Below are 16,200 nucleotides of genomic sequence, written 5' to 3'. Positions count from 1 at the left end.
TGACACAGTGATTGCAATAGCTTGGCTGGATAAATGGGTGATATTTCTGTTTTATTGAAGATGCTGGTCTCACCTGGTTTTTAATTTTACTGCAAGTGAGCTTGCAAGTTTTCATTTCACAAAGTTAATAATAGTATCTTGATAAGTTCCTTCCTAAGGCACAGGCTAAAATTTTTTCATAGAAATGTTCTACTGGAAAATGCTGATTTAACTAAATCAAGGCTTTATGATGGAATGTAACTTTTTTTTAAAAAGGGAGATTAGGTAAATTATCACAAAGGTTTTCAATGTACCTGACAGATTTTTAATGTATCAAAATAAGATTTTTATGGACAGACTACATCTTGAGAGTTGAAAAAATATTTTAGAATATTTTGCTTCATGAATAATTCTGCTATTTTGATTTTTTTTTCTTACTGTTTCATGATGTATACAGCATTTAATTCCTTAGAGCTTTGAAATTAATGGATAATATAATTTTTGGCCAAGTCCGGCTAACTGTACAATGATATTTGACAGCAGAGGCATTGACATACACACATGTGAAATATAGTTCTGAATTAGACCACTGAGACTACTTCTGATCTAATTTCCTAATTCAATGTGCTTCCTTCACAGAGATAAACAGTTCCAAGATGTAAGTATTAATGAAACTGTTCCGTAGAGATGAGCCCTGTTCTGATAACAAGGTCCATGAAGTAATGGCTTGTACTTAAAAATATACTCTTTCTATCATAACTCAGAATCAGATAATTTCTTAAGATAATCAGACATCAAAAATAAGAAAGAAATGTAGCATAGGAATTTAAGAGGGAGCAGGATACTGCTATGAGGAGATGTCAGTTTTCAAAGTGTGGCACAAAGCCTGAGTAACTCAGACATGTACTGCTGCCTATTGCTGCAGCTTTTTCAAATACAGTGAAAACTTGGTATTACACTCCAGTGAAATATTTAATGGAATACTTATTTTATTAGTAACCATTGTGTGCATGGCAAATGGTAGTATTATACATTAATGTACAACTGACCTCACTGGCTGATGTTTTTTATTTAGAAGGATTTAGAGTGGGATGTTGTGATTTGCAGTTTTGCAGTCACAGATTTTCCATGAGGACCATTCTGTTCCTCTGTAACTGAGGGTTCCTGTAACACAAGTACAATCTCCTTCAAGCCTTTTTCTAAACCCTGCTGCTCCTCTGCAGCTGAGGAAGCTTGCATGGGCTTTCTCCTGCAGGGAATACTCCTACTGCAAACTCAGCTGTTCCCAGCCATCAGTGAGATCATGGACTTATATCACATGTAGCAGGACTTAATCAGACCTCAGGGCTGTCAAAGTGCTTCATTGATTTCCCCCACTTTTCCCATAGTGCTGCTATTGCTGCTATTCCTTGGTGAGCAGGAGGCTGCTGGTTTGTGATTTGCTTTTATTTTCCCTGGTGGGGTTATCCCTAGCAATGTTCAGTCTCTTACTGTCTGGGTCATTTAATGCAATACACTTGCCACCTTTGGACTGCATAGAGTTCTGTGTTATTTGTTAGTCCAGCTGAGAACCATAACCCAAACAGCAAAGTTTCTGGATACTTTCTAGACTTCTCTTCATGTCTGTTTTCCAAATGGAGTAAAGATTCCAAAGAAACACCATTAAATACTTGCTTCCTATAGAAAGTGGAATTATTCCATATGTAATTTCAGTGTTAAATAAACAAAAAGATATAAAGTTAGGCACCCAAATTTTGGCAAATGCCATCATTTTTATGCAGCCAGCTGCATATTCTAGTCTTCAAAAGTATGTTTAAATTTTCTGTGAGTTGTCAGCAATTTCTTTTCATGGGGTGTGTTGATGTCTCAACACTCTGAAAAGCAAGAATCTTTCATGGTGTTGAACTATTGCTATAGGACCTACAGGCAGGCAGCAAAGCCTGGAAACACTGATCACAGATCTACAATTAAATATTTCCCAGGAAGCTCATGGGGAAAATGATGCTTGCATCAAACAGCAGTGTCTTATTTTAGAAATATATTAAAAGAATATAAACAGGGACTTGGTTAAGTACTTGTGTAGCTAAATGGCAGCATTCAAATTGCAACTGCAGTAATCATAACTCTATTATAGTTTTAATGTCATAGTATGTAGTTCAACATCTCTTCCTACAACTTTCATGCTATTTCCAGCCAAAACAAAATATCAATTAGCTCTATGGTGTGAGTAGTTTCAGTAATTTTTCTATTCCTATCATATCAGCAAAATTTAGAGAATAGAGCTATATATAAATATTCTGTGAGAATTTGAACACGGGGCAGGAGATGTGGATTAAGAGTTTTTACTCAAGCAGTGCTTCCTTGCTAAGTAGAATCTAGAGGATGGGGTTTTTTGAGTTTTTTTTTCTGGGATGGGGATTTTTTGCTTTCTAGATTTTTTAACTGAAAAAGTCTTCTGGTAGAATTTTGGAGAAAAGGTGAATTTATGTAAATTGATGGCAACCTAAGAGTGTAATTGTGTAGCTGGTACACTGATGCTGCTCTGACACTATTAATCTGTGTCATATTTGAATGAGATGAATTTGTGTCTTCCTGGTGCACTGGGGGAAACAAGAACAAGGAGACCTTTGTTCTAGAATGTATGAGAAGAGCTTGTGATGCTATAAGCAAAGATATTATTTTATGTGGGGATAAAAGGTCAGATATTGGGGTTTTGGTTACAAAAGTATTTTTACGGTGCTGTTTCTGGATGGTATTTTTGCTCATCTCTTATACAAAAAAAGTAACAATATAATGCTGTCATCTTGTAATTGTCTCTGTTCTCAACTTTCATCTGCCATGCACAGTTGGCAACAGATGCTCAGGCACTCTGCAGTGAGATGCTTTTCAGCCACAGACTTTACAAGTATAGCAGTGCTGTTGGAAAAGTAATCACGTGCAGAGTAGTATTTCAAAGCTCCTAATTGAAAAGGAGAAGTAATTTCCACTGGGTAACTCACATCCATTATGCCAAATGTGGTTTGAAGTGAGTTACAATGTTTTCCCAAATCTTTCTAGAGAGGTCCATTTAAACATCTTTGCCCTTCTTTTAAACTGCAGAGGTCCCATAACTGATAATTTGGGAAGGGCTTCTGGAGACTGCCTTTTACAGGATTAGCAGACCATTTGTATAATTGATTAATCAGTCTGATAACAAATTTTTTGTCCCAGCTGGCACTTCTGCAACAGAGCAGTTCTAATTTGTGGCACCAAAGTGAATTCTTGGAGTAAACCTAACAAGGGTCATCAGGAAAATGTATCAAACATTAACTGTTTCAGAGGTAACACTGCTTTTGCAAATGCAGGTGTAGGCACTGCCTAAAGAATGTGGCAAATGTTGCATAAGGAAAAAAAGCTATGTTTGATTCTGAGAGGTTTTTAATGCCTACCATAGTGATTTATTTTTTCTAAATGTACTGATTGATATGAAGAGCCTCATGTCAGAAATCATTATGTAATTCTTTGAAATTGTTGTACTTGTTACATCAAAAATACATATGGTACATGTAGGAAACAAAAACACTTAGGCTGCTTTTCTCATTTCATACCAAGCTGCCATCTCAGTTGAACATTTTAAATCCTTTTTGGTGAGAGAGAGGGAAATACGATACATGAAACATTTCACTAAGTTGACATACATCACCTGTCTGTCCCAAAGCAAAGGGTTCACTGAGCATATGCAGGATAATGTTACCCCTGAGATGTTTTGGGTTGCTTTGTGTTTTGTGGGTTTTTTTGCAAAGCCTTGCTGCAGGAAAAAAAAACAGTGTTTCAAATATATATTACTTCTTATATTTATTATTACCTGATCTTAATGAAATTAAATATTTTGAGGTAGACCACCACATTTTCTGTGATAGCATTTGAGAGAAAGGGAAACAATTAGCATGACACTGGCAGTATTTTTCAGGATGTGGTCACTCTAATCACATTAAATGTGATCCTTCATTTGCTTTCCACAGATATAGAGAAATACAAAAGCTGATGTGCTCCTTTAGGAATCCAAGACAATGAGAAATGAAACAGCAGCTCTGTAGTGGAAGATACATTGTTCCTGCAAATTCATAAATCCACAAATCTTAGCTGATAATTATGAAATTACAGAAAATCCAAAAAATGTGTCATTCCTATGCCTAGAAGTAGTTTCCAAGACTAGCTCCTACATCACCTTTCCAGGGATATAGGCGAGGCTGCAGTCCCCTTCTTCCTTCTCATCTTGGTGTTAGGAATGACATTGGCTTTTCTGCAGTCGTTGGACACTTTTTCCAGTCACCCTGATTCATCAAGGATTCCCCAGAGGGGCTCTGCAATCCCAGCTGGCAGCTCCCCTGGCGCTGGTGGTCCTGCTCTTCTGCCATCATCTTCTTCTTGTCCTGGCCAATCTCTGCATTGTTTCATTACCAGTTCAAGGTATGAGTTTTTGCAAACTTTGGAGGCATTTAAGGGCACTGCTGTTCTCCAGATTTCAGTGATGTTTGAAGGTGTGGGTGCGTTCTTGTCCAGGCAGAGCTCTGAAGCAACACTTTAGCTTTTGCTTGAGCCAGAGGTTGATTTTAGCATAGAGCTGCCACTGTCAAATACATGAATTCAAGATTGTGTGATAGTGTAAAATGTCATACTAACCGTTTTATCTTCAACTGATAAAATGAAAAGGAAGATATCTAGTAAGAGACAAGTGTGGACTGCAGTCTTGAGATAAATTTTGCAATTTTACTAGTTCCTGTTTAGGTTATGGTGGTCTTCACAATGTTTGAAATTGGGTAGAATTAAAAGCTGCAAAAGCATAAAGAAAGAATTGCACCACTTCGAGAATTTACTTGTACATTTTCTAATAGAAATTCATGTCTGTCTAAATCAAAAACTGGTACAATTTTTCTCACCACTTCATGTCTTCCATTTGTTCTTCTTTTCCTAACCTTTGTCAAAACTATGAACTAATTTGTCAGTATTTTGCTCAATTTGATTTATCGGATTTTTGCTTTCTTGCTATAAAACTCAGTATTTACCTTCAACAACACTTGTATTTTGGAACACTCACATGCACAGTCACATGCAAATAAGACGATGTTGTCATTATGCCTTCATACTTAGAAATGGCTGTACTTTTTTGACTGGAATGAAAGCAATAATTACAAAGTTGGTCTGAGTCATTTACTTGGCATTGATATTGCTTTTGGTATATGTACTGAAAATAGAATTCTATAATGAGACAAGTCAGATGCCATAATGTCTGTTGACATTAGGAACTTCACCTACAATATACCAAAATGATTTTGATATAGAAATTCTTTAGAACTGCATTTTCTAGTAAATTTACCTAAAGAGAACCTTATTTAACTTATAAATTAGAGGCTTTTAGCATTGTCCTTATGGGTGTATAATTTAGAGCAGCCTTGTGGTGAGTTGTCCATGAAGTTCCTAATGTTCATTATAAACCTTGTTTATACAACAGTGTGTGGAGTGCATGTCACTTGAGTGCATATATGAAAATATTTTTGGCAGGAGCAGTGATTAATAGATCATATAGTTGGGTCTCTGTTAGAAATGGAGATAATGCTTCAGATTATTGACACACTTTTACATAGATGTTTGCTGTGGCAGCAGGTGCTACACTTTGGTCATTGACTTCTGTTTGTGTGCTATTCATCTGGATCAGTTTTGGCCTTTGCCATTTGATTACGTTATATTTTGTCTACTTTAGAATTCTCACCCTGACAAATGTATTTTAATGACACATCAGCCTTACACCTTTATTTCTAATTTCTTCAGTTTTCCTAATAAAAATATGATTGACCAGTATCAAATATAGTTATTCAACTGGCTTGAGTGGGTTTTTTACAATTTTTTGTTATGAGAAACAACTGACTGCTAAAATAGTATGGAAATTTTCAAGGTGTGATCCAAACGTGCTCTTTTCCTGCTACATTTACTGATCTCCTGCAATGCTTGCCAAAGTTAAATGAGAGGTCTAAAGGGCTGTGTTATTCACCCCAGGCTTAGGCGTGAATCAGACCCCTCTGGGAACATAATTCAAGCACTTGACTGACACACACACACCAGGAAAATTCTGAATTTTTTTCCCATTTCATTATTGATAATGGGCACAATTCTGAGTTCTGGGGTACCTAAATTAACAAAAATTACATTTGATGGAAAAGGATGTGCTTTGGAGCACTGACTTTTGGATAGTCCTAAATATCTCTGGAAGAATGGAAGTCAGAACTTGACTTAGGATGGGAGATGATAGAAGGACAAAGCTTTAGCATGATATTTTTCCTTTTTACCTAGTAATTGTCTAATGTGAGGTGCATAAGCTCTTGTTTTTGTTCCACTGTTTGGCTAACTTTGCAAGAAGCTGCATATTGCAGTCAAAGGAATATTTTTTTTCTTGATCTTCTGGATCTGTGAAACTAATCTTTCTGGTGACACGGTGATGTATCTTCAGCAGAAGGTGTGCAATGTGCTGCCATCCAGCAGCAAAATCTGCTGAGTTTGCTCCATAATGTATCTTTAGGCATTTAAGTTGTTTGAAGCGCCTCAGCATTTTTGGTCAGAGCTTTGCTGAGTTTTTATCCTGAACTTACAGTTCATATCATTTGGGTAAATAAATGTTTTAAGGAATGTCTACCTGCCTTTTCTGATCCTCATCAAAGATTTTCATGGAAAATCTTGGAAAGAAGCATCAGTTATACATTTAGTCCTTGTTCTTTAAAACATAATCACATTCAGTTTTCTTTAGTTCTAGATGCATTGACCAGTGGCAACTGTCCAAAGTTGTCCCCTGGATGCTTTTATTTTTTTAATTTTGTAGGATTAGAAGTTTTTTCCTCACTTGCAGAATAGTTAGTGTCAGCTTATTATCAAAAAACATTACTGTCAGGTAGAACAGTTCCTATGGTTGCTGTTATACACTCCTACATCTGTGTATTGTAATAAGAACAAGATGAAAAGAAACTCAAATAAAAGATCAGATGAGAAAATGCTTTGGTTTAATATTTGATCACTTATTCTCCCAGGCTGGTAATGCCACTTAATTATGAAGGTCACTGAACCCAAATGAACAAAGTTGCAGCAGGTGGCCAGTTTCCAGCTCTGATGAGTATTCATCTTTATGAGTTTGGAATAAGACATAAACTGTGTTGGGCTTGCTCCTCAAGCTTTGTTCATTGCAATGGCAGCTGACACATGCATGTATTTATCAACTTGGGCTGATGCTAGCTTTTGAAAAAATGCATAATTAAAAATTCAGTTGTTCAATAGCTGCTTTCAAGAATTTTCACATTCCTTAGTTAATTTTTCACTCAGTTATTTCCCCAGAACAATTTTAACCATCTTTCTCATGTCTTTCATTCCACATTTTGAGAATGAGAAAAATCTGCTTCCAACAGTTTGTACTTTGAGTCTTTTGTTTTCCTTTTTATTCTTATGCTAGGAAATGAAAAAGCAAGGATTTACAGAGGATTTCATTACCAAAAAAGCATGTCCACTTCTTTCATGTTGTTCACAATGGACTAGCATTTTGCTATCAAAAATACAATAATAACTTTTCCCTTTCATAAGCAGTTGAAATGTATATTACAAATTTTTACATTAATCACTTCACAGCTGGGCATTATGAAATCTATTTTGGAGAACAATAGTAAAATAGAAAATTGCCATGGAAAAGACATTTCTTCTTGTCCTGGCCTAAGTTGTTGTCAAATTAGATCTTAGTTTTTCTCTCTTGCTACAAGTTTAGAGATGTTCAAGTGAAGAAGTGTGAATCTGTATTGATATCAGGTAAAAACTGAAATTTTTACCGTGGACTTTCATATGTCTTCTTGCTGTACTCCCAGTTGTCTGCTACAATTCTACAATAGGCTAGATCATGAAAGACTTGTTCTATTCTTCTAGTGAAAGAAGCTTTACTACTCTGAGACAGTTTAAAGTGGCTAAGAAAGGTTCAGAAGACTCATGCTGGAAAGCTTACCAGGTTTATATCTTTGCAGTGGAAAGTGTTCAAGGCTGGAGAAGTTTAAGTAGGATTCAGAAAGAAATACTGCAAAATTCTAAGCAAAACATTTCTTTCCATCTTGCTTAAACTGAAATTGGGAAAAAGAAAAACAAAATAGAAGTAATAATAAAACCTCTCCCAATTTAAGAATAGTATTTGGAAAGGAAGAAAATGCAGGCTAAATAAACCAAAAGACATTGAGTCAGAGAAATGTGACTTGGTCAATATTATTGTTTCTGTCATTAAATAATAAAAGGAAAAAATACCGGGAGAAAGAGTGCTCTAGAATTAATTACCAGTGACATACACTTCTGATTGAATGATCAGCCTGGGTCCATGGACCATGGAAAATGGCATACAAACATTATATTGACCCCATGACTTCCCCCTGTAGCATATCCCTGCCTGAGTCCATCCAAACAAAAACAAACAGAACCTCCACAACCTCTTCTGACTCTGGGACGGGTGCATTCCCTGTGTCTCCCTGGTCCAATTCCCAGCTACCCTGTGCCTGTGTGTACCCTGAGCTGATGGCTGGAGGAGGGCAGGGTGTCCAGCCAGGGATGCAGGGCTGGGAGGAGTGGGGCTGATGGAGTGGTTACCGTGGCAACAGCGAGGGGACCAGTGAGGGAGCAACAGCGGGAGTGGGGAGTGACGGTGTTGCCACAGCAACAGATGAAGTGCCGTCCTCCCCTGGGCTGGAGATGCAGCTGCCCTTATATAAAATTACCTGCCTGGTGCTGGGGGGTTTAGGCACAGCATATCAAGAGTGCTCATGTTATCATATAATCACCTATTTATATTAACTATTTTGTTTCTAGTTAGAAAGTGAATCTGCATGGGAAAGTGTTTTCCCCCACACAAGGTGCACCTGTAATTATCTTTTTTCATGGTTCACAAATTGTAGCAGACTTCCTTTTTATTCTTTTTAATAAAGTGTAAAAAGCTATATGCCAATATCAGGTATTAATCATGAAGTACTAGAAGGCATGCTGATTTAAGGTGTGAGTCTGTTTTACACATCTTTACAGGTCTGTATTTCATTTTCCTCAATGAGTTTTGCAAGACAGATCTTAAAATTTCTTGGTTCTTTAATTTTTTTTTCTTTTTTCCCTAATCATATAGGGTACTGAAATTTTCTGCTAGTTCCCTTTAGAATTTCCCCAAATTGTGAGTGATGGAGTTTATGAATATAAGAGGAATGTGATCATCTAAAAATGATAGGAACAGCCTGAACTCCTGACATTTCAGTCATTGCATGGCCCAGTGAATGGCAATCAGCCATCTGGTGTCCCTTGTCCCCTGACTAGGGACAGTGAATAATTATCAATGTCAGTAGGTGTTTTAATAAGTCTCACATCAAATAAGAATGGACTGAAGTCAAGGAAGAACTGGAATTTGATGAACTTTGGCTTGAAAAGTTTTATGGTGAGGTAGAACTAATTCTGGGTGTCAAACCATACAATACAAGAAGATTTGGCAGGAGGTATGGCTTGGACCAGTGGTGCTGAGGGTCTTGGAGTTGGCCAGAAAACCAGACCAAAAAAAACCCAAACCAAAAAAAAAAAAGAAAAAAAAAAACAAAAACCCACAAAAAACAACAAAACACAAAAACAAAAAAAAAAACCCAAGGGATGAAGAAACTGAGGCAAGGATCAAGCCCCACATACTTAGACTGTGAAAATGCTTCTTTGCTTCTCTTGTGAAGCCTAGTTGAAGCATGAACACATACACCTGCTGTGTTTTCCTTTGAAGAGGTGAGCTGCGATCTGGAGCATTCTTAGGCTCAGAAATGTGGGGATGCTAGGCTCAGCCTACTAGGGCAGCCAGCTCAGTCTTATGGGCTCTATATTTTGAACATGAAGTCTCATCCTCCCATCAAAGCATGCTCCCTCCCAGTAGTGCAGAAGCAGAGAAGTCTCTGGTTTCACCTGAGCCAGCAGTCCACAGGGTGCAGAGCTGCCCTGGCTCCTTTGGAGGCCAAGAGTAAGAAAGATTTGTACAAAGTCTCATTTCAGACCATCCTCTTGTGCCTTCGTGGCAAACCAGTCATCCTATTTTTAGGGAGTTAAACATTTGCATTTCCCTCATATGCAAATTAGGGCTTTTACAGATGAGCTTTTTTCTACTACTTTGTGCACAGTTGGCTTTTTTGTGCATCATTTTGTTTAATTAGAGTAACACCTATCACCTAGTCACATCCTGTGGATATAGGATATAACACCCCAGCTCACTGTGGCTTCATTTATTTCCCTTATTTCTGTCATCCAGCATTTTAAACTCTCCTTTTGGATCCTATTTATGTTGTAATAAATTTAGATTTTGTGACCTGGGTATGTCTATTCTGCTAAATCAAAGATATCCAGGGACCAATACATGTCCCCAAGACTGAGTGGCACCAACTGGTGTATGTCTACATTTTTTAGTTTTTGCTGCCTCTGTGGCAGATTTGCCTTGGGAGCAACAGGGCAAGGAATTCAGCTGGCGGTAGAGTAAGGTGAATGACTGGGTGTGTGGTGCTTGAGCTATGTGTGTTGTCTCTCTTTATTCAGCTGTGGGGATGCAATCAACGAGTTAGTGTTTGTTTTGAGCAAATGCAGGATTGTATGAATTTATTTAATTCGACCCTTGAAAATGTTCAGTGATGCGTGGCAGGATCGTTTGAAATGGCAAAATCTCACAGGTGAGCTGTATCTTTCCTGCATCTTGGAGAGGACATGAAGACTGTCAGTATCTCAGCTTCTGAGAAAGAGAAGTTGTAATTTTTTGTTTCCCAGCCATGGTGCTTGTTAGAGTGCAACTTTCTGAGACACTCAGGTTCTGTAGTAGAGTAGCATGTGGTTCTTAAGGTATAACATGACCTCAGGAGTTACCCTAAAAGTGCCTCTGGAACAGCTAGAACGGAACTTTTTACCTACCTAATCTTCCCATCTGCCTGTTAAATAGTGTTCCTTACCAGAATTTCTCTCAGAATTCTGTGTGAGACCATCACTGTACCTGACCCTCTGCTCTTCAGTGTCTGCTTTTTCATGGCTGCCCTGTCTCTCTTTGCAGCTGTTCTTTTGCTAAGAGTGACAGTAAGTGTAAAAACATTATGGTAACCTCTCCTTTCCTAGGTTTCTGATTACATAAAAGATGTTTCAAAATAATGTTCCACTTTGTTGGTTAAAAGGCACTCTTTCCATCATAAAAAAAAAAAAAACAACAAACCTACTTAATACAGAGAATATGAGCATAAAATCTTTTTGTGTGTAGTCTTTGAGAAGGCATTTATTTTTTGTGAAAAGTACAGTTTATCTTCTGTTTTGAATAAGGTAATCCCTCAAAAACTATGTTTATAAAGTCAGTAAATCTTCTGTTGTAATATGTAAATACTATTGAGTATCTTTATACATTTAAAAATTTTTCAGATGTCAAGTATTCTTAGGAGACCTTGATAATGTACTTTATTAAGTACAGCCATGAACATATATTCAGTGTCTTAATTTTCTCTATCTTTGTTTCTTTTGATCAGGGATTATTAATTTTTATTTCTGTACTATTTCCACAGGAGTTAAGCTTGTCCTTCTGCATATATATTACTAAATTCTTAAGTTAACAAGTTTGGTTTCTTCAATTATGCATTTGTAATATATCTCTCTCTCTCTCTCTCTTCATCCCAACTGCTGTCTTAGTAAAGCCTTGAATTACAGGTCAGAGTGAGCATTTTACCTTTTGCTGTCAATCCCAAAAAACTGTTCCTTCCAGCAGCAATCTTTTTAGGAATGACTACTCTGATTAGCATTTTGAGTAACAGTGCTCACCAGTTAACAGAGATGAAAATTTTGCATGCTGCCATGTCCATCCCCTGCACTTCTTTGCATGCTTTGGACACCTTTTTTCTAAAGCAGGCCAATTTAAGGTGTATACAGTTATGTCTGTCTTATCAGGCACAGTCTGCAACAGGACATGAACCCTGACGCATCAGGAGAAGAGGCTGTGGAAATGCAATTGTGGCATGATCATAGCAATCAGGATGTCTTTGGGAATGCTTTAATAGCAACAGAAGCCAACAGAAGACTCCAAAAAGAAATGGGAAGCAGCGATATTTAAAAAGTCTTCCACCAAAAGGGGAGAGAACAGAGATACAGCTGATTTTCTGAAATGCATTCTTTCTAATTTCATGCTGTGTTTCTGACTGTGGAATGAAGCAGAAGAGATAATCCGTCAATGTGAAGTGAAGTCACAAAGAGATGTCAGGGGATTGGTCAAGACAAAAATGTTCAGCTCTTCCTGTAACTGAATGTAAGAATTGATCTGGAATACAAAAGGGCTAAAGCTGGCCTCCATAGGGCCAAAATAGGCAGAGTGAGACAGAGAAATGTTTCTCAGGGAAAGGAAGTGCTAAATGTTATTTGCATGCTTTGTTTCTAGTGTGAAGTTAGATATATTTTCCTCTTTATAATAGCAGGAAATCAGTGAAATAACTTTCTGAAGCAGGCAGGAGGGAATACTACAGTGAAGGTGAGCTTCCATCCTCCTTCCTCTAAGATTCCTACTGAGTCAGTGATGAGAATAGCTTTTCTTTTTTTCTTTTTTTTTTCTTTTTTCTTTTTTTTTTTTTTTTTTACTCAAAGCATTCAGCTATGGAGATGATTGGTGCTGCTTGCTGAAATATTTTGATGTTGCTAACTAGAATAACCCTTATATCTGTAGTGACAATCTCAATTTTGAATTTGCTTCTTTCATTGTGTTTTGCCCTTGGAACCATGATGCTTGTAACAGTATGAAACTACCAAAGCAAATTATCAAAAAAGAGCAAGTTATTGGAAGGCTTTCTATACATAAAACAGATTGGAAATTTTTCAAACTTACATATTTTACTCCTACTCTAAAATTAATCTTCAATCTATTTCTTTTGACTATCTTTTGAAGGTACAGCCTTAACACTGATAGGAAAGATAAATTCAGATTAAGAAGAGAAAATAATCCAAAAGTGGGAACGTGTTGCCCACTCTTCCACTCTCAATAGAGGCTATTAGGAATTAGGATCTGGAAAGGGAGCAGGAGCACAGAGAGTGGAAGCAAAGCCAACTGGTGGAGAATGGGAAGGTGATCCCTGTTATGCTGTCTCTTAGACAACAATCCCAGTGCTGTATGTGGTGTGAAGTAAATACACCCCCATTTAGTTCCTCAGCAGCCTCTGGAAATACGAAGCCCCAGCCCAGAGATAATTCAGGAAAAGTTACAGGCAGTTCTAATGGTGCTACTCCACTCATCCCAAGCTCTGCTGAAACAAGGCAAACTTTCAGTATATTTGTGAGAATAATTGTCCTCAGAAGGCTTGCGTTGGTCTTGATAACACAAGAGTTTTGAAAGTACACTGCATATAAAATACACTACTTTACAGTGCTTCCTCCAGCAAATTTAATTTATTTCTTTCTGCACTATTTACACAAAATGAGAATGTAGGTTTCCATTGGTAGACCATTCCATTACTTTCAGTTCATTTCCACAGGATATCTGAGAGGTTTTTACCAGTTTTTGAAATTAGAATGCAAGTTGCGCACAGGGTGCAAACCCAAGCAGAATCTGTCAGACAGTAGCATTAAGGTTTACATTAAAGCTTAACATTTTAAGCCTTCTAGAGGTCTCCTGTGATCACCATAGTTCCTGACTTTTCACAATCCAAACAGCGTGCAATCTGACCAACAATCAGCACACATCATGTGGCAGCTGCTGTGGGTCTACTAATTTCCATCAATAACAAAAACAGGAATGATCAAGGTACCTCTTCAAATTACCAAAAGTCTGTTCCTAAGATGGACAGAGGACAATTCTCTCCTCACTTTAGCCCAGGGTGCAATAAATGCAATAAATCAGGGAAGCTGAAGGTGGGCTGTGCTCAAGAGAACTACTCTCAGTGTTTTGTTATCAGACATGTGAATGTACTGGTTCTTGAAGAGAGAACGACTCATCCCATATTTCAGAGAGCATTTCTTCTTTTACTCATTTGTCACACAACTAAATAGGCAGCTGAATCAATCATTGAACTTTCCTTTTAGTGGTTAGCTGGGCTGGAAAAATATGCTTTTACTGAAAATGACCTTCAAACTCTGAAGAGATTACTCACTTTTAATGTTCTCAAGTACATCAAATTGCAGACTAAATAAACAGAATAATGAGTATTTCTTTAATATTTGGGACATTTTCTACTAAAACAAAAACTCAAACCCTTCTCTGTACTTCTAATCCAAGCATGACAGAGGCATAAAGAACTTTCCTGGGTGTGTTCACCTGTGGTCTACAGCTGAGTGCAATAATGGGGAGACTCCCAGTCTTTAGAGATTTGCTCCCATTTCTCTCCTGTTTTCCTGAACAGCCCCTTCCCATATTCCCTTTTAAACCATAATACTTAATATTTCTGTGACAGTTTGCACGTAACTGGCTCAACCATTATTAATTTCTTAAGCATGCTTCTTACTGAATGGTTTAGGCTGAAATATAAAAGTAAAGTTTAATACTTATTTACAGAACAGTTTTAGACTTACAAATGGGATTTCCCACTTCAGTGAAGTCCAGCTTTTTTGTAGCTAAAGAAGATTTTATCCCTTATACAGTTTATTAGACTAGTTCCAAGCTTCTGCAGACAGTGTTTGTAGTGTGTTGTGGTGGTGGTGGCATGTTATACAAGGGGTGTGGGAGGGCACAGAATTATTGTAATATAAACTGGACCCTAATTATGTCATTGATTGAAAAATCAACTGAAATGCCAATAGCAGCTTTAATAATTTACAGTCTCACTCTATCACCAATCAAGATATAGGTTCTCAAATGGAAAAAAAAAAAAAATTGTCTAGTAGGCAATTGTAAAAACCTGAAAATATCATGCAAAAAATTCTTGCATTTTTTCAAAGGACGGAATTCATGACATTGTTCTTGCTGTTGTGAAGAATTTTGAAAATGCAGGAAATGAGAAGGCTGCAGCAGAAGCAACAAAGGAATACCACAATATTTATCTGTAATAATTCACATCTGTTACCTGACTGTGACAGCCTATTGCATCATATTTTTCTGAATTAAAATGAGACATTGTGATAGGAGAAAAGCTCCATGTATTACCAAGAACAGGTTAGCTACTCTTTTGACTGAGAAAACAATTGAAGACTTGGTTGAAAATAATGCATTTTTCTCTGTGACTACAGATGTCTTAGACAATGGCATTTTCAAGGTGTTCACAATCATTAATCATTCCTACACAGTTGAAGTTAAGTGCTGACTCCTGATTATTTTCAAAGCACTAATGAAACCCCATTAGGAATATTTGAAAATGTGAAAAGATAAAGCTAAAATTGAGTAGTTGGAACTCTGACTATGTGCAGGTACCTGAGCTATTTTCAGGTAATACTGTTGCTAAATCTGGGTTATAGCTTCTGTCCACAAGTCAGTGAAAAATAAGAAGGTAAAATTGTCCTTAGTTTCTTGTTCTCTATATAACCATATAACAGGAAAATACATCTAATTTTCCTCATCTTATTTCATTTCTCTCAGCCAATGTTTAAGGTTTAAAAAAGAACTTATAAAATTTGAATGGGAACAAAGTCTCTTGTAATCGTTCTACACGAGAAAACTACTTACACACTGTGCAGGTAATAGGACCATAATATATATTCTTGGTTTTAGGAATTACTTTTGGAAGCTATGTGCGCATTGTCAGGTGTCGATTTGCAATCCCATTTTCAAAGGCAACCTTATTGGAGGTGATACAAAGGTTTTCAATTACACAATGTCACTTATAATTTTAAGATGATACTGAGTGTTTCTTGCAAACAGAAGTCTTTCAAGTAGAGCAATCTATATAAATATGAAATATATAAGATAATGCATTAATTTAAGGTTAATTAGCAAAAAAAGTACCAATGAGAAATTCTTGGGTCTACACAGCATTGGAAAATAATAAAGAAAATAGAAGATATTTCACACAAAGATACAGCTGCCTGAAATGAGGCTTTATATTTTCATACAATCAAACAAAATACAAATAAACTGATTAAGTTTTACTGGGAAATGAATGCCATTTTCAAAGTTTGGCTACTCTGGAGTGAACACATCCAGGCACTGTGTGAATATGTGGTAAAAGTAGGAAAATCTTGGATCTGTTTAGGTAGCAGTGTAAACCAGGTGCCATTAAGACAAGCACATTTAGTGAC

At 37.0% G+C, this 16,200-nt stretch overlaps 1 protein-coding gene across 4 annotated transcripts in view; it reads left to right on the top strand.

Moving 5' to 3' along the window:
• The window catches only part of GABRG3 (gamma-aminobutyric acid type A receptor subunit gamma3), a 296,838-nt gene that overhangs the window by 125,290 nt on the left and 155,348 nt on the right, over window positions 1-16,200 (top strand). The window lies entirely within an intron of this gene.

The sequence above is a fragment of the Lonchura striata genome, chromosome 1 (assembly GCF_050655825.1).
Source record: "Lonchura striata isolate lonStrDom1 chromosome 1, ASM5065582v1, whole genome shotgun sequence".
Lineage (NCBI taxonomy): Eukaryota > Metazoa > Chordata > Aves > Passeriformes > Estrildidae > Lonchura > Lonchura striata.
Note: the sequence above shows the minus strand (reverse complement) of the source record. Positions and strands in the feature narration are given on the sequence as shown.